At 40.1% G+C, this 22,606-nt stretch overlaps 1 long non-coding RNA gene across 1 annotated transcript; it reads right to left on the reverse strand.

Annotated features, from left to right (window-relative positions):
- Nucleotides 1-535: 535 nt before the first annotated feature.
- On the reverse strand, nt 536-22,004 carry LOC116055391. Its single transcript, XR_004106277.2, has 3 exons — nt 21,992-22,004; nt 4,549-4,555; nt 536-809 (listed from the first exon to the last, which is right to left on the reverse strand). It is a non-coding gene; the product is annotated as an uncharacterized LOC116055391 (long non-coding RNA).
- Between the last annotated feature and the right edge of the window lie 602 nt (nt 22,005-22,606).

The raw sequence follows: 22,606 nt of genomic DNA on the forward strand, positions 1-22,606 counted from the left end.
GGAAGCCCTTGTGTTTTATGCAATCTGGGCTGTTTGACAGATGTTTATAATAGTGCCATTCATTTCACTTTGCCTTGGGGAAGGGGATATCTTTCCAAACATCTGCAACAACCTGACAGCTACGTGCATGGCTGCTGATCACAGCCCGGCATTATGACTTGATTTGTCTCTGCTCTTTTATCTTTTTGAGATCCAGAGGGCAGATTCATCAAATTTGTCAAAGAAACATCAACATTTAGCTGCTGCTGCTGCTGCTGCTGACTGTTTGTGGAGACAGTAGTCAATGAAAATGCTGGGAATTGGGAATGCGTGATGTCTGATTCATGTGGCAGATGATGGAAGTGATTTCACACCTTGAGCCCATGTCCTCACTCAGTATCTGGTCATGTCTGAGAAAAATCTTCACAGGGAATTGTTTGAGAGGGTCTTATTAGGTAGCAAAAGCAACACTCTCCCACACATAGGCGGCGCTAGGCTATTTTTAGGGGTGCTGAAGCACGAGGGCCCTGGGTACTCAGTCCTCTTTTTCCCCCCAGTCCGACGCCCCTGGGTAGGTGTGCTGCAATAATCATGCTTTGTAGTTGCCATCTTTTTTCACAGCAGATGCCTTGAATCTGTTGATAGTTTGTCATAATTGCATGTCTCAATCTGTCTATTTATTTCCCCAAAACTCACAAGAAGTCATGATTTAAGGGTTTAAAAAAAAAAATCTTACGGGGGCATGCCCCCGGACCTCCCTAGCTTAACTGCTATAAACTTTTCATTAGGGGCTGAGCCCCCCCAAAGGTCAGATCCTAGAATCGCCCCTGCTCCCACACCGTAGCTGAAGAAAATAGTACCATCTACAGTCACTCAAACCTCTTTAAAGGAATAGTTCCCCCCACAGTTATTATAAATGGGGAGATTAGCTATAGAGACCAAAACCTTTTTTTAGCCATGCTGTAAAGTTGGGCATTTTAAAATGTGGGTCTATGCGGATTGACTCTCATTTGGAGCCAGCCCCACGTGGCCACTCGATGAACTGCAGTGTTTGGTACTTAGGCATTGGCTTCATTTTTCAGCAAGTGGGATTCATGATAACACCCAGTAGATAGTTAGCTTAGCTTAGCATAAAGACTGAAAACAAAGGAAAGCTAGCCTGGCTCTGTCCAAAGGTAACACATCCAGCTACCAGCACCTTTACAGCTCACTAATTTACTTGTTATATTTCATTTCTAACATCTGTACAGAAACCAAAGACCAAGTTGTGGTTTTACAGGAAGTTATGTGCTGGCCTTTTTCTTGGGCAGGCAATGTGACATCCTGGAGTCTTAACGGTCACAGTAAGGTTGCCATGTAACCATCTTATACTTCAGGAAGTCCCTGCTTCTGTTCTGCAAATAAAGAATCAATACTCAAAAAGCTTAATATTTCACGGACATAAAAATCTCCTCATCTTACTCTCGGCAAGAAAGCGAATATGCGCATTTTCTGAAACTGCAGGGTAAAGCTCAGAGAGCAATCAACAATAATGAGTAATAAGCATGTTTCTAAAATAAAAGCAGAAGTGATTCTTGAGTACTAATGCATCAAGATTCAAACAAAAACGTCATTATTATAAAAATACTTTGTTGTAAGCATCTATAAATGAGCACTCATTATTCTCATTTTAAAATACCAATACTATTATGCCTGCTGTTAAACATATTAACATGATGCTTATTAATACACTTGATAAAGGCTGCAGTACTGTAAAGTGTTGACAAAAGAAACTTGGAGAGTGGGAAACTTTAAATTTGCCCAGATGGTAAGAGGACAACTCGATACAGAGGAGCAAATGAAGTCGAAGGAGTGCTGCCATGTGCAGCCACACTGAGCAAACCATATGCTGTTTGTATAAGACAACAACACGGTTTTCCTGTTTTCATCAGATCATTGGCTTTTATTGAGCCTGTTGGGCTGTCGGAAAGCAGCAAGCACATTGGACTCTACTTGGCCATTTAAATGAAAATGAGATGGTCAAAGTCATCTTTTATTGAGTTTAGCTGCAGAAGAGTGGCAATTTAGCCTCCAGGAAAACATCTTTGAGAAATTGATCTCAAACTTAGTTGAAATCCTTTTTGCTAAATGGCTGACCAGAATGACCCCATCAGGATAAATTATCTCTCATTAGCATAAGGTGTGTTTTTCAATTTGTTTATATAACTTTAGTAGCTCCATTTCAAGCTTGTGTGGGCGGCCTGGTAGCCTCTGTGCTGGTGTCTGTTTTTAACCTTTCTTGGGAAATTGAGCACACATGCTCTTTTTTTTCCAGCAACGCCCTGCATCACATTCACACACTTTCATTCATCCAACCTGGGAGCAGCCCAGTACAACCACACTCTCTTGCTGAGTCCAGTGCACAGCTCCACTGGAGATACAAAATGCTTGGCTCAAAGGCACCTCAGTGGAATAGCTCAGGAGAATAGGTAGATCATTCGTCCTGGGAATTCAAACCTGCAACCTTTTGGTCATGGGCCTGCTTCTGTTAACCTTAAGGCCTCCACCACTACACAGCAAAGCATAACATCTTCCCAGAAATAAAAAGAAAATCCCTTATGCTGCACTTTGGTGGGAACAACCCAAGCTGAGAGATGGCGCCGGTTTTGCGTCTGTAACCACTGTTGAAATATTATTTCAGAGGCAAGCCGTCCCCGCATCTTGGAACACGGTGAGCAGAGCTCACTTGAAAAACGCATTAGGGCCAAGGGGCAAGTTGGAGGCTGTACATTTGCTACCAATTTAGTTTCTGCATCTTAGATTTTGTTCTTCTCTTCCTCTCCTGGCCCCAAAACCAGACCTAATGTAGTAAATGACCTCTAGGATAAATAGACAGCAGGCTACATGACCCCAGCCATCAAAAACGGGGGCTGTAATAAATACTACATCGCTTTACAGGAAGCGTGTTCGACATTCTCCCAAAACCTGCAGGGAAAGAAAACGAGGGGGCGAACGGGGTGAGTCTCTGTTCACCGCTCTCTCTTCAGTCAAAACCTGAGGTCTGTTATTACCGGCCTGGGTTCTCATTCAGAGTGGAGCTTGTTCATATAAACCTTGAGGTTTGAGGCATCCCTGGACTGACTGGGTGGCTTTCACCAGGGAATTAGCACAGGGTCGCTTTGGATCACGATCAGTAGGCCCTCTACGGCTAACCTGTGTTGGACCGGGCTGCTTGTGGAGGTGGTGGTGGTGAGGACAAGTTTCCTGGCTCCGGAATATGGGTCAGTCACAACCCAGGATATGTAGGCCTCGATTCTGTAAATCATGGATCCTTCTGATGCTTTTTTTACTTAGTGTATAATTTCTAAATCATTTTATTTAACCACTATTTTCCAGATTAGCCCTGGTGAGATTGGGAATCTCTTCTACTGTAAGATCTTGTATCCGTTTTTTGTATAGCGGGAGAAGGTACAGTGTACGCAGTATTTTCAGCCACATAGTGTACAGTATGAAGACAGTTGGAAAGATTGAACACATTTTATTAATAGTGAGAGTTACTGATGTAATGAATGATGTAAATGTGATTTCTAGACCTCAATTATCTTTGGCAAGAAAGAACGGTGATGTAAATGATTTTGATGTCTTTGATGTTTTGCATATTCATGCTTTAAAAATCCACTAGATGGTAGCTTTTGAAACAGCTTGATGTACCATTTAATGTTTAGTTTAATCACGTTTTTTTAGTACCTCATAAACTTCCTGTTGAGTTCACACTTATTTTTTAAAGTATGTACTCTGTGATCATCCTGGCAAATAAATGAAAACATTGCAGAGAGGGGGCTTTATTTTATAACAACACAATGTCATGTCGTGCCCCATCAGAGCAAACACAGTTATTTCTCACTGTGTGCCAGGAGCCAGGATTGTAGATATTTCCCATAACGTTTGGCTGTATTCAAATGACCATGATATGACTAATGGCACTCCAGCTGTTTGCTTCTCCAAATGGATTTTATCTGACTTTTCTTTGATGCAATAGATTTGTCAGATGGTATTCATGCTAGTACCCTAGTACCCTTACTTTCTTGATATGTTTTATTCACTCCATACAGCCCCTCATGTATGAAAGCTTCCAATTCGAAATACCATAGAACACAGTCCCAGTCCATTTACACCTGTAGTGCAGTTTCAAAACTTTGATCACAAACTTGCTGCCTCTCTTGCGGGTTTCATTTCTCTTCAAGTTTCAGTTGTAGCAACCCCACTCATGTACTTTAAAGACATGCTGTAATTTCCATGTATCTTTTGGATGAGGTCTATTGTACACACACTGTTGACTTCTTCATTCTTTTCTGACCCAATGCATCCGTCTCACCGAGGTCCAGAAGGTGGCAGGAGTGGCACTGCTGACAATGCACCAGCAGAGAAAAAAAATTACCACCCACCCAACAGCTTCAGCACCACAGAGCCTTTCCTCTCCATTCCTCGAACGACGATAGACTTTTTACATGTCCCCAACATCAGACACATGTGGCTTTTTCAAAGACGAACAACATGGTGTCATCTCTTTGCCGGGGCACATCTGCTCACTCTTACTCTGGTTTTAGTGTTCTTTCCACTCAACATTTATATGGAAAGTGTTGTATGCCTTTGTTCTGTTCTGTGGGGGGTTTCTGTCCCTTTGTTTGAAAGAGACATCAAACAGGGCCAGAGGGGCACATGATGGCTTGAACATGATCAAGATGGTTATTTTTTGTCCTCTTACATTGTCACTAGCCTTGGATTTCATTTTTCTTGTTTGGTATGATGGGAAACTTCATAATGAGACAGAAAACTGGCACAGATGTCAGCACATCTTTTTTGACAGATGTTGACGTCAGTCTGTTGGTTGCTTCAAGTGATTACTACTAACATCTTTCAAAGGTTTTTACAAAGAATACATAACTTTTAGCACATCATACATATTTTTCTCAGCACAACATTGCCTATTTTTAAATATTTGGGAACAATTAACATAGTTTGCTGTTTCTTAGCATATAGGTTAGCTATAGGTTCAACTTATGTCCCAAAACACGGTGGATCTTTGCCACCAACTACCATAACATACAAGAAAAGACAGACGATCTTGACATATTTGCAAAGCAAACAGGTATTAGCATCAACTAACAAAACTGAAGTGATGTACATTAATATAACACCTCCAGCACCAGTTTTAATAAATGGTGAGCTGCTACAAGTTGTGGAGAACTTTTTTTAGACAGCCTTATCAGCAGGACAGCAAGAGTTGTGGGTGCTCGCGGGTAAGCAAAGCTGGTATGAATAGGATGAGGCATTCAACAATGGATGACTGATAACGGTATGTGGGATCTGCTCACAGACGTTTATGAACATTTTGGGGCCCTAAGCAACATCTTACACACACAAAAAAGTCCCAAGAGGTAACAAAAACATGCATGCGCACACACACACTCTCACACACACACACACACACACGCAAACGCTAGACCCGAGACGCTCTCTGTCTCCCACCTGCAGCTTCAGTCTGAACAGAGCACCATGTTGGTGTGCTGCAGTGCCCAGTCTGAAATCCTCCCACAGCCTGCAATCTACAAACGGTCAATGCCCATGTGTGCAGTTTTAACACTGTATCAGTGTTATGAAGCAAAGTAGGACAAGTTTGAACTTCAACTCACAAATGTCCATCCTCAAAAGAGTGCCCTCTGGTGGGGTTGGATGTTGAAACTCAATATTCAGCCTCTGAGGAGCTCAGATGATGTTTTTTCTATTAATGGAAGAGGACGCCATCATGATAAAGAAATATAAACAAATACATAATGTTCAAAGTATATCTCACACTTAATAAAACTCTTAATGACACAAAATCATGCCATTACTGTTGCTCAAGAGCAATATTCATAAATGAAAAAAACATGAGCTGACCATTTACCTCGAGGAAGAGGGCCTTGCGATATCTACACCACGTGGATGAGCATTTTATGATCTGCTCCTTCATGACCATACCAAATTGTTTCTTCTAAAGTGTGGTATCTGGCTCATAAACTGCCAAAAGCTCCCACAGGCTAAATGAGCAGACGTCTGTAATTGTCTAGGTGGTCGAGTGTGTGTATGTGTTTGTAAGATTGGGAAAGAGAAAAAGAGGAAATGGCAAATGAAGGAGGAGGAAGAAAGCCTATTAGGCAGTGGGAGAAAAGTAAGTCCTGTGTGGGCGTGTTTTGGCATGCAGTTGCTTGCTAATGTTTTATTCAAAGGATTATTCATCCATCCCTGTGATGAGCTTAGCTTTCAATTCTGAACATCAATGCAGTTTAATATTCTGGCAATTATTAGACAAATTCGGGCTAATCACCTTTTTTTCTCTTTGTAATTTCACAGCAGCTCTGTTGGAATATCCTTGTGGTTTACACAGAGAAAGCTGATTTATCTTTAACTTCAGGGGCTTCCTCTACTAACAGTGGCACTGTTAGAAAAGAGCACAACCCTAAGAACCTACACAGTCACAGTCTTTATATGGGTTTAGGGGAAAACTACATACAGTGTTATTAATGCAAAGCATTAAAATGCAAAGCATTACTAACCAGGCTGAGCCAACATTGTGGTCAGACCTACAGTTTCCAGCCACCGTGCACCATCTACAAGCTAAGTAATAGCTGATGACAAAACAATCTCACCACAAGAGCCATTTAGTAGCTGTTATGGTGCTTTCGACCATATGACATGATCTTCCTTAGGAGGTGGAGTTTGCCCAGTTGTCAATTGTCTTAAAATTTGAGATTAACAGTTCATCATTCATCACCTTTAATCCAGTCGTTGACAAAACAATAGCTTCACAAGGTCCATTTAGTAGCTGTTACAGAGCTTTCAATCAGCAAACTCCCTCTGTAGAGGGTGATCGTGTCATACAATCAAAACCTCCGGAACCTGCCCTGTCTCCTAAAAATTACGTTCCCATAGCCATACAACAAAAGCGCATTCTCAAATATGTTTTGAGGGAAACATATTTTGTTCCAAATTACATTTGTCTTTGATGTTTCACAACTATGTTTCTAATCAAAGTCCGCAAAAGTCCACGTAGGTAGGGATGGGTCAAACAAAACGACGTTTACCCAGGAGGCCGCTGTCCGTGTCCCATGTGAAACCAAAAGTCAACGTTGACTTGTTTACAAACCTAAGTCACGTTTGTAACATACTACTACTTCAACTATTTAACTTAAATTACGTAAAAAAGGTACTTGTTTTAACACAAACCATTGATGGTGGTGGTAAATATTCATGAAAAAGGACAAGTTTGTGAACAGGTAACACAGATTTTGATAATGAACAACTAAACACGTTACACACTGGACCTTTAAAGGAACCAATACTAAATTCTGTTTAAGTTGCATCCATGTTCAGAATTCTAATTTTCATTTCAGACCTGGTCACCTGCCAGAGCAGGATGCATTTAATCATGCAATAACCTCTATTTAGATACAATTTTCACCTTAAATAAGCACTCACAATGGTTGTACCACACTTATTTAGTTAAAAAAAAGCAAATTTGCCATTCTGCGCCAGCATAGCTCCTTGGAAGGCCTTAGCTTACTCTTTCTTGAGAGCTTTTACATACCCATACAGAAACAAGAAGCAGGAAGACTGAATGCAGCCCAGCACTTGCATTCAATACTTGTGTGAGGTTTCTAATTGCCAGTGAATAGCGCTCACCAACCTGTTTTTTAGGTCAAAGCAAGAGTATTGTCATTTTTCATTCATGACTTCAAACGGACCAGTTGTAAAAATTGGTAAGGAGCATAGCCACAGAGACGGTGGTAACCAGAGATGTTTTCTCAGTAATTCCCTCCTGGATTTGGGTATAACCACGCCTGCAGCGCATGGGAAAGGCAGTTCACAGCAACAGTGAGAAACGGAAAAGAGAGACAGAGATAAAATAGAGAGCTGGAAAGAAAAAAAACATGAAAGACTGGAGCGAGAGAGCAGATGATAAAGAAAGAGTCAATGAGAGACAAAGAGTGACTGTGGTGAAAGTGATAAAGAGATGGTTTAATTCACTTCATGAAGTTCTGTTTCCAGGTTTACCATGTGGACAATGAAGAAGATTCACACATGATTCCCTTCTAAACAAATAAAAACTCAATCCAGCATTTAAACTATCCAATATTTGCAACTCCAATACCACTTATGGCTCTTTTATAATGTATATATAATTTTGACTGCAGAAAATCCCACTAAACTACATATGTGTAAGGAAATGATTCTCAATTGCTGGCAAATAATGTTATGGTATCAGTAAATGACTAACAACAGAGCTTACATAGATACACTTATAGTATATTGTACAGGTAAGAATGGTGCAATGGAAACCCTTACAGTACTATAACAGCTGCATGGACCCACCTTTAAACCTAGGTCTATTGTTTTTTGCCAAAGCAAAAAGGCTTGTGGTTTGTTTATGATGAGAATACAACGTGGACCAACCACAGGTCAAAATATAGCACTAAAAACACAATGAATACCCTTTAAGTATATGGCATTGAAATGTTTGAAAATCATAAAATTGTAAAACAAAGATGTTGATACGTTCCTGAAGAAAAAAGGCTAAACTCAATCTTCAAAAGATAATTTATATTATTTTATTATTTATTTATTTATTCCTAATTTTTGAATTGTTTCTGTTTAAGGTGATGCATTTTGACATTGTAATTTCTTCTATTTTAAATTTGTATAATGTTTTACTCAGAACTAATTAAAAAATAATTGCACTTAAATGTCTTTTTCAATTTTTCAATTGCAAAGGATAAGCAGGTGGACCTAATGGACAGATGGATTATTGTGTTAAACAACACCTGTTTCATACATACCATAATGATTTACTCTGATACAGTATACACAAAATACCTTTGTGGAACTTCGTAACAGTAACATTGGATATTTCAACCCCTAAATACCATAGTTTGACCTGAGACTTAGTAAAATCGGACACCTGTTGCCAAATGGGATTCATCCATTTACAGTATAATCCAGCTAGAGCTTGGACAGTAGTTTTTCTAGGAGTAATTAGAGGTTTACTGATAATACTTAATGACTATCATGAAAACATGAAACACATGTCTTATTTATGTTAAGCTTTGACCGATTAAAAATATTCACTTCCAGCTGCCAAGTGTCATGTTTTTTCTTCCTCTGTGGTGATTAAAGGGAAAGCAACTGTGAATTGAACATGAGCCAAAAAAACCTTCAAGTTGTGTCATGAGTCACCTGTCAGGAAAATTGAGGTAAAAGAATAACAGTATCAAATTACCAGAAGCACTGTGCAGAGAGGGAAACTATATATACAAACACCTCACCACTTACCTGACATTAATCTCCAATGACTCTGTGCTAATACTGTAGCTATATTGCACTAACAAGGAAGTGTGAGGGCTGAGATGTTCAGGTACCAATTAAGTGCGGATGTGGGGAGAATGTGGGTGGACTACTAATAAAAGGCTTCCTTGCACGTAAATCACCCACTTTGTGAAATGTAGTGTAGTTTACCATTGTTTAAGTGCTTACAATGGGAGGAAACTGAGAACAAAAGAACATGACCAGTGGAGACAAGTGAAAACACCTAAACCTGAACTAGCTCAAGATTCAAGATTTTTTTATTTGTCCCAAGGGAGATTTGTCTTGGACAAAAGCTGCATGACATAGTGTAGTTTCATGTAGTTCAGTTATTACATATCTCAATACCCTGATCATGACAGATTAGAGAGGATAAATTGTATTGTTTTTATAGAAAAATGTGTCCAGCTGAAGTTAAGCCACAAGGACTTTAGGAATTGAGAAGACTAAAAACTCACAAATTGTACGTATACTAGAGCTTAGATCGGCCCAAAAAATCAAGCCCGAACCTGCCCGAGCCCGAGCACGTTGTGTCCGAGCCCGGCCCGGCCCGACACATTAACTGTAATTATGAGCCCGAGCCCGATTTAAACCCGACAATTTTTTAATACGTGGGCCTAACTGACGTTCTCAACTACAATTCAGAGTTGTTTGAACTGGAAAAATCTGTTTAGAATAATACAACAAGGACGAAGCCTGTAAACTGCGCTGTTTGTTTAGAATGGAACGGATCGCAAGTGGATCCGAATGAAGAAACGTAAAAAAAAGAAAGAAACAATGATGAACAACATATTGTTGTCACTGCCCAGGACTTGTTTAAACTGCTTCCATACCTCCGACTTTCCTCCACACTTGCTCAAAGTTAATTCTCCTGTTTTTCTTTTTTCCTTTACATCTTCAAGCTCCCGGTGTGATGCGTGCGAGAGGAGGAGACTCCGCGCATGACACGTGCTGCATTTTGTAACTGCAGCCTAACTTTTGTACACATTTGTTACTTTTATATAGCCTATATATATATTTATTATATTTCTGATTATGGCATAGCTATCTCCCCACCCAAATAGGATAATAAGATTAAAAAAAAAAAAAGAAGAAAAAAATTGCTTGATCAAGGGTCCGGCCCAGGCGCGGTCCGGCCCGGGCCGAGGATGTGGCAGAAAATAACGAGAATCTAAACTCTAACGTATACATATTTATTTTTAGAGTTTTTTAGTCAATGTGTTTAAAATGGACTATTTGTTGACCAACAAAATAATGTGGGGTGGCAGTAGCTCAGTGTGTAGGGAGTTGGGTTGGGAGCGGAGGGTCACTGGTTCAAGTCCCCGTACGGACTGAAATATGGAGGTGGACTGGTAGCTGGAGAGGTGCCAGTTCACCTCCTGGGCACTGCCAAGGTGCCCTTGAGCAAGGCACTGAACCCCCCCAAACTGCTCAGGGTGCCTGTTCAGCAGTTGCAGCCCACTCACTCTGACATCTCTCCATTTGTGTGTGTGTGTGTGTGTGTGTGTGTGTAATTTATTAAATTAATAAGCAATAAGCTTGCTAATCAGGGACCATGTTGGAAAAAAGTGTTCATCGCTTTTACATGTTATCCCTTTGATCCTTTTGTCTTTCTATATCTGTAAATAAACCAAACCAAAACCAAATAAGCTCCCCCAGTTTATTCCTGGCACTCTGGAGAATGCTTTGCACATTAATTATAACTGAACATTTAATTGAATATATGAAATGTGAAAAATCCAAGTTCTTTAAAACACTTCTTTCTAAAAACCTGGCTACTGCTGAATCTGAATTACAGAGGCACAGAGAGGATGAGAGCAATTTGTTAATTTTTTTTTTTTAAGATTATATTTGGGCATTTTAGGCCTTTATTGGAACAGGACATCTTAGGGCCCTGACACACCAACCAGATGGGCCGACCGTCGGCAGAAAAGTCAGTCGGACTGATCAGTCGGGTCCCCGAGGTCCAAAACATGCCTCAGAACACACTGAGGCGATGCCGACTTGAGCCGACAGGCGCTGCTCTGTATTGTTTCCATTAACAGTCTGATTATTTACCAGAAAATGAAAACCGGCTGTCATGGCGAAGAAATAGAAATAGAAATAGGCCGTGCAGTTTCTGAATCTGTCTTCATTTCAGATTGACAAAGGTCAGTTTAAAAGATTTTCGTCAGATTTTGAGAGGCTCATCTGCTCGCCATTTCCGGGTGAGTCCCGACTGCCCTGTCTCCAACTGAACATGTTGGGTCGGCCAAAATGAAGGCCGACGGCTCCTCGGACGGCCGACGGCACAGGACACACTGAACAGACTCGAGTCACCGACCTCGCCAGACGGTCCGACGGCCGATTATCGGGCTGGTGTGTCTTCTCTCTTAGACATGAAAGGAAAGAGAGAGGGGGAGTGACATGCAGCAAAGGGCCGCAGGTCGGAGTCAAACCCACGGCCGCTACGTCAAGGAGTAAACCTCTATATATGGGCACCCGCTCTACCAGGTAAGCTATCCAGGCGCCCTTGTTCAATAGTTTTTAAAAAAGGCATAGGGAGTATGAGTCATTTAGGTAATTCCTGACAGATGATTTTTATTCTTTGACGGAGGATGTTGACTGCTGTTCTGACTAATGCTGGATGGTTTATTCAAATTTGTGTGTATGCTACCAGAGTTACAGTAAGACTTTCAAAATCTTTTAGGGGTAAGGAGTTCAATTCCCACCAGGGTTGCTCATGCACTCTTTGGATAAAAGAACCTACCAGATGGACTTGTATTATGTTTAGCATAAACAAAAGATGAGTTGTAATTCTCTACTGGACTCATATAAGTGCTATACACTAGGAAGGTGGGTGGGCAGCTACAGGTATTTGTCAGGCCTGTCTGACTGTACTATACCAGCCACATGTTTGCATCAGTTTTGTGTGTGTGTGTGTGTGTGTGTGTGTGTGTGTGTATGTGTAGGGGGTATACTGTAGCCACGGTCGTTCATCAGTCCAGGGGTGGCCTGGTGCTGAAAGGGCCAGTGTTGAACTGCTTTGATTGATCTGTGCAGGAGATTGGCCATGGCCTGGAGAGGGGGGCATGTCGTCCTCTCCTCCGGCTATGGCCAATTATATCAGTGGGGGTTGTGAGTAATGCAGTAGTTCCAAATACAGCCTGCTTTTCTCTTCCTGGGAAAACGTGAGATCTGCAAATCCAGCTTAATTTCTACTCTTTGTCCAGCCATTTTTCATTTGATACTTGTTGACTGTTATAAATTGCAGCTTTTGGGTCGCAACGTGTGTACTGCTGATGGCTTTGGATTAAACTCTGCCAACCTGCTGCTGGCAGTAGAGGAAAAGTCAGGAAATCCCCAAAGTCATTACTATTCATCCTCTGGGCACCATGAACGTCTGCACTCAGTCCATGGCAATCCATGCAGTATTTGTTGAGATATTCAGTCTGGACCAAAGTGATGGACTAACTGATCAACACTGCCATCACTAGAGCATCACATGATGCTAGCATGTCTGAACAGTACCATCTGGCGTGTGTCTGTAAAGATTTCACTTCATTCAGTGGATTTGAATGTGAGGATAGTGGGGGCAAGTGGATACACTGACTTTGCAATGTGAGGTAATAGCGGTTCTAAGTCTTGCCCCCACAGGCTTTATCAACCGCATTTACATTTTAAGTGCTTTGTTTTTATGTGTGGCAGCTGTTGTTTATGTAGGCTAATGTCTATTAACAATTAACAATACGATTAACGTCTATTAACGATTAACAATATGAGCTGGCGTAATTCTCCGACTCCATTCTGGTCCTGTCCCCATAAAATCAGGAACTGCACCACGGTACAAGAAAGCGTGAGAAATGGGAGAAAAGGGTGAAGGCAAGGTTGAATAATAGGACTGGGCTAATAGATGGCTACTGTGTGTGTTGATATTGTGCTGTATGTCTGAGCTCTGAGGGCCACAGCCAGAATGGACACACTCCTACACACTCTATTCCTCCTCAGACGTTTACCGTTTAGGTCACACCAGACTGCAAAAAAAGTAACAAAACAACAACACGGTAAGTGAATCATATTTTGCGTGGAGGTTGAACCAAAAGCAGTATATATTATTGATTCATCTTCTGAAACGTCAGTGTTTGGAAATGTCACTGTAATTGAAAACCTGAGCAGTCAACCTTGAGTTTTTTTTCCATGTTCCTGTCTTCCGGAAATCAATTTAAACAATTTTAAATTGAGGATGTCACTATTTTGACCACAGCAACAGTTTGATCTTCGGGAGTCATGCTGCCAACTCATACTTTAAAGAGAATTCTGTACTCAGTGAGGGGCACTTGAATCAAAAGATTAAACCTGTTTCCTTTGGACCAACAGTTTGATAGATTAAAGTAGATTTCAAAGCGGTTGGATGAGGGAATCATTTCCCTTTGGCGAGACAGAGCAAATTGAAAACCTACATTACTTGATTACCTTTTGACAGAATATCTGATTGCAGCTTAGGTTGTGGCTACTGACCTTTTATCCAAAAACTTCAAACAGAGACATGAACAACTGATATGTAATTACAGAATGGTGCTTCCTGTTGAGACAAAGACACCCCACTTCTGAAAGTGTCATTCTTATTCAGGACTGTGCTGTGCAACATCTTAAAATTATGCTTGACAAGCAAAATTGTCAAAAATGTATGTGAATATATCCAAACTTGTAAAGCTTTGTCTATTTAACGTGATCAAATATAATTAATGTTATAAGTACAGTAAAATTGTTGTTTCAAGATCTAAAAGAAGTCCAAAAGTGAATTATTATTATTATTATTATTATTATTATTATTATTATTATTATTATTATTATTATTATTATTATTATTATTATTATTATTTTAGAAATGTGCTTTTTCATTTGATGGAATACATTAGATAACATTCTTTGGGAGATTTGGTCATATTTAGATGTACATAAATGGCAAAAGTCACTCACACTAACTTGCATAACTTCTTAGCTACAGTGCTCTGATGAACACATTTATTTTAATATGAAGTCAGCCATCTGCCTGTATACCTGAATAATCCAGGAGTCCTTGTTTGCAGTGTCCTTCATGCTATCTTCCCAAACTGTTCACTCCAACAGCAGAAAATTCACAATGGTTCTCAGAAGTCTTCTTTACACTAGTTCCCGTTAAGGACTCAAAGAATAGAGACAGGAAGCTCATCTTAACCCATCCCTCCCACCCAAATTGTTGGCACTGCGGGTTGTGGGGGGGGTCAAGGTAGAAGTCATTCTACAATCCTCAGATAGCAGAGCTTGTGTTCTGCCCATTTAAAACAAAGACAGCTGAGTCATATTTGAGGAAATTGTGAGTGATACAAGGACGGATGTAGACATTACAGTTAAATACTGACTGTAACCCCAAACAATGACTTCATCAAAGGAAAGAAGTGGTGAGCTGCTGCTCTGTGACATTACATCAATGTCAAATGCTCAAATTCAATTTAAAATGATTTTTTAAAGCAAGGAAATTTGACTTGTAAACAAAAATTCTACTTTAAACGGATAACAAATCATCTTATTAAAACGGATAACAAATCATCCTATATACCCTTACAGTCAACCAACAGTTGTTAAACCCAAAGAGGAGGTAAGTGATTTCCCACTTAACTGATTCTTACTCAAGATAACCTCAATGCAAAACACCACTCGCCTCTGACACACTGGGCTAGTCAGATCCTTTAAGTTGATTCAGCTTTACTGAGAAGTCATTACACATATTAGCTAAATATAATTTCAGCACAAAATTTAAATGTGTTCCAGATAGCTAAAGTAGTCTATAGTCATAAATAACAGTTACAAGAACCACATATTAGTAAGAATGAAAATTGCAAGTGGTTTAAAATACACACTTGGGGTGTGCTTGGGTTTCATGGGGATACAATTTTGATAGGAATATTGACCATGAACCTTCAAACAATCAAACAACAAAATAGGCCCAGGAATACAAGATTGTGTTTTAGTGCTTTAGGGTGCTTTATCCTAAAGGTCTTGAAAGTAAAACCCTACTTTGGCACGGACTGTAGCAACTGTAGTTGGGTCAAAGTCTTTTCACAAGCGTCTGGGCTGGAGTCCAAGGCAAAAGTGTCCGCCCCCTCTTTTGCAAAGGCAATTTTTTATGTACAGGAGTTTTTAACAAAGCTCTTGGAATATGCTTTTTTTACACAGGGTTATGATCTTTAACTAGAAAATGCATTTCCTGCGGAAAATGCGTGGGAATGCTGAATAGCTGAATTGCTAAAGCTAAACTGGTTGAATAGCTTAAATCAGTAAGAAGAAGTTGAAGTAGTGAGAATAGTTGAAAAAGTGGAAATCGTTTTAATACGTATGAATTTCATTAAAAAGTTAAAAGCTTATGCTAAACTGAACTGTTGGCTTCAAAAGTTGAATAATGACAAAAGACGTAGAACATTGTGAGGTCTGAGTATATTTTATAACTGATAATCACTCACAAATGCAGAAATATGAAACAAATAGTACGAAAAATCTTAAAGCTCAAATGCACTACACTGCTAAAAAATCAGGAAAATTGTTAGAGTTGGAAGCTAAACTGCATTACCCAAGTGAAGAGCTAAAATACATTGTTAGAAAAGCTTGAAGCTGAACTGTAATACTGTCAAAGATGAAAGTTGAAATGAATTACCTAAAACGGCTGAAAGAAGAAATAATTTGTATTATTATCAGACACTGCATAGAACGAAAAAGCATCAATCTAGCTGATATGAGATGTGAAATATTAGGTGAAAAGAATGGGGCTGAACAAAAGGAAAGAGAGGACAGAGAGAAGGAGAGGAGAGAAAGAGAAAGAGATGAGAGGAAAAAGAGAGCCAAAATAAAACATGAATAGCTGAATTGCTAAAGCTAAACTGGTTGAATAGCTTAAATCCGTAAGAATAAGTTGAAGTAGTGAGAATAATTGAAAAAAAGTGAAATAACATCTCAATCAGGGACATACTGACTGATGTATCACAGCAGGATTCAAACCTAGATCTCCCACACCAAAGGCATACACAATATCCACTACAGTATCATCTGTATCGATACTTAATGTTCCTTTAGCACTTATAAAGCCTGTCTTTGATCATTGATCACCACACATGCTAATGCTAAAAAGTGAGAGACAGTGTGAGAGAACCGTAGGTTCTTTATTTAGAACTGTGAAAGTATGGAGGGGCTGAAAATTTTGGGAGCGGAAGAAAATTTGAAGGATTTGAAGCATGATCTCATTGACTTCAATGTTTAAAAAAAGTCATAAAAAGCTTAATATTTTAAAAAGTATAAATAATAGAAAAAAAGTTGAAGTCCCATCATTAGCTGAAAGAGCTGAACATTTTAAACGTTGAATGGTTTTAATAGCTGAACGTATGCAGAAGTTACAGAGAGCCAAAAAACGTACGGAAGAGGGAATAAAAACAAGAAACAGAAACAGACAAACAGACAGAGACAGACAGACCGAGACATAGAGAAACAATCAGAGAGACATGGACAGACAGAGAGAGATAGAGACAGGGAGAAACAGAAACAGACAGAGACAGACAGACAGAGAGAAACAAACAGACAGACAGAGAGACAGGGAGAAACAGAAACAGACAGACAGAGACAGGGAGAAACAGAGACAGAGACAGAAAGACAGAGACAGACAGAGAGAGACAGAGAATGACAGAGACAGAGACATAGACAGACAGACAGAGACAGACAGACAGAGACAGAGAGAGAGACAGACAGAGACAGACAGAGAGAGACAGAGAAAGACAGAGACAGAGACATAGACAGACAGAGAGAGACAGAGACAGACAGAGAGAGAGAGAGAGAGACACAGAGACAGACAGAGAGAGACAGAGAGAGACAGAGACAGACAGACAGAGAGACATAGACAGACAGAGAGAGACAGACAGAGACAGACAGAGAGACACAGAGACAGACAGAGAGACAGAGACACATAGACAGACAGAGACAGACAGAGAGAAACAAACAGACAGACAGAGAGACAGAGAGAGACAGAGACAGGGAGAAACAGAAACAGACAGACAGAGACAGAGAGACAGAGAGAGACAGGGAGAGAGAGAGAGACAGAGACAGACAGAGAGACAGAGACATAGAGAGAGACAGACAGACAGAGAGAGAGACAGACAGAGACATAGACAGACAGAGACAGAGACAGACAGAGAGACAGAGACAGAGAGAGACAGAGAGAGACAGAGACAGACAGACAGACAGACAGAGAGACAGACAGAGACAGAGAGACAGAGACAGTCAGACAGAAGTGGAACACTAAAGATGTAGACTAATGTTCATATTACTGCCTGTAGTATTCAAGTTGACTGTCTGTGAAAGTGTTGTCATGGTAACGTATGACCAGTGAAAACACCCTTTGAAGACTGTGATGAGATCTCTTTGATCTTTAATCAGGTTAACGACCGTGTCACCTGCTGAAACTGCCAGCTGTGCCCCACTGGAGCTATTCAAAGACACAGAGCAAGCTCTGAAATAAAGCCTCAGACTGCTAAAACGATAAGTTCTATTGGTGAAATGATGTAATCGTGACCACCACAAGACCTTTGTGAACGTATTCATGTAAAATTTATGTTGATAAACTTAAAAATGTGGGCATATCAGCGATTTAAAAAAGTGGTTCGCTCTGCGTTTCGCTGGGAAATGTGGAGGACGTTTAATATAGCAGGAGGCAGATGTGGAACTCTTGTCATTTGGAAGCTCATCGAGCCAGAAGTATAAGGCGTATCGCATAACTGAGCACATTGGCTGAAACTAGACAAAAATACCTACGTTTTGATGCATAAATTGTGTATGACAAGTAGATATTGTGGGCGTGAGAGCAATTTATAGAGAGGGGACAAAGATATTTCTTCTAAGCTGCTGCACTCTAACGATGACATCATCCACTCTGCCAGACGCAATACACACTCACTAGAAACGCAGAAAAATCCTGAAATGATCACTAAACTTAAACAGCTTTTTTACAAAAACTGTAAAAGATATCAAACTGAAAAGATAGAGCCGGATAACTGAATATTTTGTGAACATTTTAAAGTTTGTTTGGCGTCTGTAGGTGAAAGTATAAAGGAGCTGAAAATTTTGGGAGCGGAAGAAGATTTGAAGGATTTGAAGCATGCTCTCATTGACTTCAATGTTAAAAAAAAGTCATAAAAAGCTTAATATTTTAAAAAGTATAAATAGTAGAAAAAAAGTTGAAGAAGTCCCATCATTAGCTGAAAGAGCTGAACATTTTAAAATTTGAATGGTTTTAATAGCTGAATGTATGCAGAAGTTACAGAGAGCCAAAAAACGTACGGAAGAGGGAATAAGAATAAAGAAAGAACAGAATAACAATAGTTGGAATGCTGCTGAACAGCATTCCCACTAATTACCTTTCCTGGATGGGTGCTCTGTTATTTTTGGTTTCCAAACAGTAACAGGCGTGTTAATTAATGCGTTTGTATACATAGGATGAGTTAATTGCATCAGTCTTTCCCACGCTCCCTCAACCTTTTAAAGACAGCTTTATGTAAGAGGAATCATAGATCTTCACGAGAACTGCTAAAGTTTGCCAGAATTAAGCTGTTGTATACTATATCAGTGGGATGGAAATCTGGTACCTCCGTCACATACTTAATTTTAAGATAAAATAAGATTTAATGAACAATTACATTTTACCTATGTTGTCAACAGAAGACCTAATGCTCATGCTAACAAGCATTTAAAATTTCTGGTGACATCACAAATATGAACTTTTTGATTTTCCGGACAGGATCTACAACAGCCTTGGGAAATCCAGTGACCTAGGACTTCAGATGATACATACACCTTTATAATTCTCATTCTATGAAAACCAAACTGTCCATAGTTTACTGGTAACAAGACATAATGTCATACTACTTTTTGGTGAATGAGTGGGGGATGTGCAACAGAGCCTCCTCTCTTTCATAGGTATTTTACAGTATCCTCCCAGTTTAAAAACCCAATCTTGCACAGGGTGAAGCTATCCCCTGGCCCGCCCATACCAACCCATGTTCTCATTAACCTGGGGTCTCTATGTTCATCATGAAGTCAACATCCGTCCAACTTTCCACCTTAACTGCCAAAGAACAAAGGCTTTTCCATTACTGCCCTGGGAAAGTGAACAATTATTTGGGCATCAGGCAACATTATGCAACTTGTTAACCTTAAAATAACAGCTTTAAAATATATTTTTTTAATTTAATGGTACACTGACTTGTAATAGGTAGAATACCCCCTCTTTCATTCCCACTCCATGCCCTAAACGTCTGTTCTTGCACTATGTAACTTTTGATGAGCGGGCGGTCCAGGATCAGACCCCTGGCGTTGGGGTCTGTGCTGGCCGAATTATAGCCGCCCTCCCAGCGTCCAAGTAGTATCCCAGGGGCGGGGGAGTGAGGCAGAGGGGCCGCAGGGTGCACCAACCAGCTAATTCTTGTCTCATTTGTGGACTGATAAACAGTAAATCCATCAAATTCAGTGCCCCATATACATTCCAAGCAGCGTGAGTGCAGTTTTCATACTATATCCTGTGTTGTTGTATTTGCTTGATGTTTGACTATGTTCAAAGTTGTCGACTTGCTAGTTTTTGATCATAAGCCAAGTCAGCCCATTTTGATAGAGGTTCTGACGTCGTATTTGCAGGTTCCAAATCCTTTAGCTTGACAACAAATGCACGTGTACAGCTGTCCATTACGACAGTGGTGTACCACTTCGACACTGTAGGGAGATCAAATCTCAAAAATAACAACTCTTGCATAATGTTGCTTTAAGATTTTGGAAACTTTTTCTATATATCATATGACTGTGTTATTTTAATTGTTATAATCTTGGGATCTTGGGAATGATTCGTCAAATCAAAATGCAGTTTTTGGATGTATGCTTTCTCCTTTAAACTTATTTTGTATCCTTACCCCCCCATCCCCTTGGGTTTATCCTCTTTCCTTTTGCTATAACAGGCAGGAGAATAAGAAGCCAACAAGCTAAAGATGACCAGGGATTTCCATCTTGGTAAGGAGATGACATCAACGCCCTTGTGAAATCCCCTTATGTGATAGGTGACATGATTGGTTACGTTATGATGTCAGTCTGACGGTTGCAGTTATATAGGATCTCACTCATCAAGGTTCCACTCTCTTATTATAGCAGTGTATTACCATGACTGTCATCCGGAGACGATGGGTGATTCCCACATGCTATCCCACCATTAGCAGCATAAAATTAGCCTGCTAGCTCTTAGCCAAACATAAATCCTAACGTGAGCACCCCAAGTTGAGAATGAGAAGGCAAACCATCCTTCAATATGTCTGTACAGCACCCCTGTGTCCATGTCTGGAGATTTATTACAGGTCCCAGTTGCTTTTCAACCTCTCCAGCACCCCTAGTAAATTGCCAGGCAAAGACTGAACAACTAATGATCCAACATGAAAAGAGACAGAGGAATTATGTCATTTGAACCTGGCTCAAGTTTGTTGACTGGGAAACCTCAGTGGCCCACTAAAGCTTAGGAGGGCAAGAGAAATACAGCCACAAGACAGATGGCCAGGCCTGCAGTGCGTTCCTGAAATATGGGAAACCCCTTCACACAGTGAAACATATTGAGGATTCCCTGCTAGCATTTACCTGCCCAGCACTTTATTGTGAGATCCCATGTTAAAACTACTACGCTAATTTCTATTTTTGGGGGGCCCATACTGGGTTGGGTATTGCGATGTTGCAACCAAAATAACTCAATAAACTTTTAGTGGGAAAGTTTAATACCTATGCAGCTCTTGTGTGGTCTCCTTTTCATGATAAAGGCCTCATTTTCCATTCAAGTTCTGGAAACTCTAACACAAGCTCTACAGTAACTTCAGTGGACTTATTTGGTTCTGCATAGAGGCCCGTGGCCAAGTTTCTGGAGAGAGCCTGCTACTGGACAATCCCTCTACTGGCAGATGTCCTAACTAGGCTCGGAAAAGGTTCTCCCCTGACTCCCAAGGCTCCAATATGGCATTGTGATACTGTGGACTGTGTAATATAAACATCGATTTACCTTTGTATAGTCTTTTGCAGGCAAATTCTACTGTTTAGCACTTCTCGTTTTCAGTTAAACTGCATCGGGGTTTTTTTGTAGATACAATTGAACTTGAATACTTGAATGCACACATTTAGATGAGTTTGCAGAATTCCACCTTTGAGGATTTAAAGTGGTTTACCTGCTTGTACTCTTGTTTTGCAAATGACAAGATTTTTCCCATACACATCATTGAGCAAGAGAATGAATGAATAAAATAGAATAACAAAGATGATACTGTTAAGTAAATACGTATATTTAATGTTCCACATCACCAAAAGCCATTAAAAGGCACCGGAGGAGAACTGCAATACACATTGTATTCTGTGGGATTTCATTTCGATTACAGAAACAATGATTCATAGAGCAAAGACATACCACCGAGATGCAGAGATAAGGGCTTGTAACACTGTTTATTTTGATGTATAAACATGAAATCTGTCAGATGTGTCTTTACTTGTTTAATATAACAGGAGATTAGAGAGAGAGGTTGGAAAAATGCAACTGAGGTCTCTTACCATCAGATAAATACACCACTTATCATTAACCATGTCTTGGTGCCACCCATACAGAGGACAAACTTGCTCTTTGTACCATTTCTCCGACAGGTATAATTACATTACAGTGCATTTATCACAAAATAAATGGGATATACAGTGTTTACTGCAAGTTAATTGTTATTTCTTGTGATTGAAAAGGTGGCCAAGAAATTGCCTTAGCACAGAAATGACCTTGACGGTAAGCTAATCTTTGTATGGTGGAAGAACTGTGCTTGGCAGGATAATGGTAAGTCAGGTGGTAAATTAATCTGTATAGCATCTTTCAAACACTACTTCAAATGCCAAGTGATTTACATAAGATTTGAAAAACTTTGAATCAACATTAAAAAGACACACAATCATGGCAGCACAGCTTCACCCCACATGCTACATCTGTCTTAGAGAAAAGTAGGCCACTGCAGCATCCCGGACTACGCCCCAGAAGACAGAGGCACAGATGACAACAGCTGTGAGTTGGTGGTGCTGGTGTCATTGCCCCCAATAACGATCTTCTCCCATGCTGCACAGTACTCCACTCTAACCTGACCCCATAATGGTCTGACATATTCTGATCCAGAATCATACCTCTAGATGATGGCTTGGCTCCCCGCCT

The sequence above is a fragment of the Sander lucioperca genome, chromosome 11, assembly GCF_008315115.2.
Source record: "Sander lucioperca isolate FBNREF2018 chromosome 11, SLUC_FBN_1.2, whole genome shotgun sequence".
Taxonomy (NCBI): domain Eukaryota; kingdom Metazoa; phylum Chordata; class Actinopteri; order Perciformes; family Percidae; genus Sander; species Sander lucioperca.